At 39.7% G+C, this 2,487-nt stretch overlaps 1 non-coding gene across 1 annotated transcript; it reads right to left on the bottom strand.

Annotated features, from left to right (window-relative positions):
• Window positions 1-463: 463 nt before the first annotated feature.
• Window positions 464-570, bottom strand: LOC122066402. Its single transcript, XR_006136351.1, has one exon. It is a non-coding gene; the product is annotated as a small nucleolar RNA R71 (small nucleolar RNA).
• Between the last annotated feature and the right edge of the window lie 1,917 nt (window positions 571-2,487).

The raw sequence follows: 2,487 nt of genomic DNA, 5'->3' as shown, positions 1-2,487 counted from the left end.
TACTAAGAATCGGTCAGAAAGAAGAGATCCAACAAGTAGTGACCCTATATCTATACTCTCATCAATACCTTTCAATATGGGAGACCAATAGCAAAACCCTCCACCTAAATCATTAAAAGATAGGTTCTACCCTGCTAAAGCAGCCCAACTTTCATGCATAGTTCTACCACAAGCCCAGGGCAATAATTTTGAGCTCAAATCTCAGTACATCACTATGTTGCCCCACTTCCATGGGCTAATCTCTGAGGATGTATACCTGTTTCTAAGGGAATTTGAAGAGGTATGTGCTCTAATTAAGATCCAACAGCTCTCTAATGATGATGTTAAGCTTAGGTTCATCAATTTTGTATTGAAAGACCAAGCTAAGAAGTGGTTGTATGGGTTACCCACAAATTTCATATCCACATGGGAACACTTCACAGTTGTCTTCCTCAAGAAGTTTTTCCGAACTCACAAGACCAATAATCTGAGAAGTGATATCCTTTAGTTTAGGCAAAAGCCTAATGAATCCTTTTGTAAACTCATGAAGAGATTCAAGGATATACTCCAAGAATGCCCTCACCACAGCCTAGACTTATAGCATTTATGCTAAATAATTTATGAGGGTATTGATTACCCAACTAAACAAATGATAAAGTCTATATGCCCTGGGGATTCACATCCTTTATATATGAAAGAAAGGTATGGGAATTCTTACTTAACTTAGCTGACAAAACCCGTGAGTGGGAATCAATCCAAGAGAGTGAAAGAAACATAGGAGGGAAAAGAAATTTTGTTAATGGGATAGTAGCCAAGGAAGCCCACTTGGATAGCCTAATCAAAAGGATTGAGGCTATTGTTCCTAGAGAGCCATTATCAGTCAATATGGTTAAGATGTGTGCTTGGTGCCAGTCCCCTAGACGTGTTATAGAAGAATTCCCTAACACCTCTGGGGGCACTTCCAATGACAGTGTTAATGTTTTATATTAGAATAATCTATATAGTAACACTTATAATCCAGGGTGGAGAAATCACCCAAATTTCTCCTGGAACCAAAGCAACCAAGCAGGGTCTTCCAATTTCCATAATCAAGGTCAACTTGAACCCCAAAGACCTCCCTTTGCATAACAGCCTTTTGGATAAAATACATTTCCTAGGCCAAATATAGGACCTCAGGCTAGTTTCCCTAGGCCCCCTCTCCTATCATCTTATCAGCAACCCCCTGAGATTATCAATACTAGAGAGGCAAGTAGAGTAAGTGATTTGGAAAAGAATATGGCCCTCCTCATACAAGCCATCAAAATCTTACGAGAGAACTCTCCCAAGTTGTCTCAATTTTGCGTGAGAGGGAGAAAGGAATGTTGCCCAGTCAACTAGAGCCTAACCCTAGGCATCAGCCTATTAGTTCACAAGCACCACCTAATGCATCATTGAATGTAGTACAAGGTCAGACGCAACAAGGGCCCTCCAACCAATGTCATGCTATTTATGCCCTTAGGAGTGGTAGAGAGTACCAACAAAGTGTTCCTAAATCTTCCCCATCTATTACTCTTGTTAACTCTCCTTCTATTGAGGACTCAAGTGTGCCTCCTGTTCTAGGTTCGTTTGATGAACCTAAAGCAACTAAATATGATTTGGTTGAGGAAACCAAACATGATTCTTCTGAAAAAGATAAAATTCCTAATAGTCCTTATGTTCCACCTGTCCCCTTTCCTAATCGCTTGGTAAACAAAAAGAAGACTGCTTCCATGGACAAAATTTTTGAATTCTTCAAAAAGGTAGAAGTGAACATCCCTATTTTGGACATCATATCCCAGATCCCCGCCTATGCAAAGGTCCAGAAAGATTTATGTACTCACAAACCTATCAGGAGTGTGCCTAAAAAGGCATTCTTGGCAGGTAACATTGTTTCCATAATTACTCAGCCTATAGCAGCCAGTATAAAGAACCAGGGATCCCTACCATAGCTTGTGTTATAGGCAACACCTACATTGAGCATGCCTTACTTGACCTTAGTGCAAGTGTGAATCTTTTTCCTTACCATGTGTATAAGTAACTAGGATTGGGAGAATTGAAAGCCACCGAAACTACTCTTCAGTTGGCAGATATATCTATTAAGATTTCTAAAGGGATGGTTGAGGATGTCTTACTTAAGTTTGGGGAATTTATTTTCCAAGTTGATGTCATTGTGTTAGATACAAAGCCCTTCTCAACCAAGGATGAGATCCCAATAATTCTAGGAAGACCATTCCTGACTACCAATAATGCATTAATCAATTTCCGGAATGGTGTCCGAAGGTTATCTTGCCACACCCCACTCTCAATAGACCCAATTTACCATTAGGAGTACCGACGGTGTGAGTAAGATACGTACCTATCTTACAACCTACCAAGATCTCTGATAGCAGTAGCTTAACATTTTCACAATCTCACAACACAAACCAACATAAGCAGTGGAATCAGAGTATAGTAGTGGAGTTATAAATAAAATAGGGAAATATCTAATAA

The sequence above is a fragment of the Macadamia integrifolia genome, unplaced genomic scaffold (assembly GCF_013358625.1).
Source record: "Macadamia integrifolia cultivar HAES 741 unplaced genomic scaffold, SCU_Mint_v3 scaffold2374, whole genome shotgun sequence".
Taxonomy (NCBI): Eukaryota; Viridiplantae; Streptophyta; class Magnoliopsida; order Proteales; family Proteaceae; genus Macadamia; species Macadamia integrifolia.
This window is presented reverse-complemented; position numbering and strand designations above follow the sequence as displayed.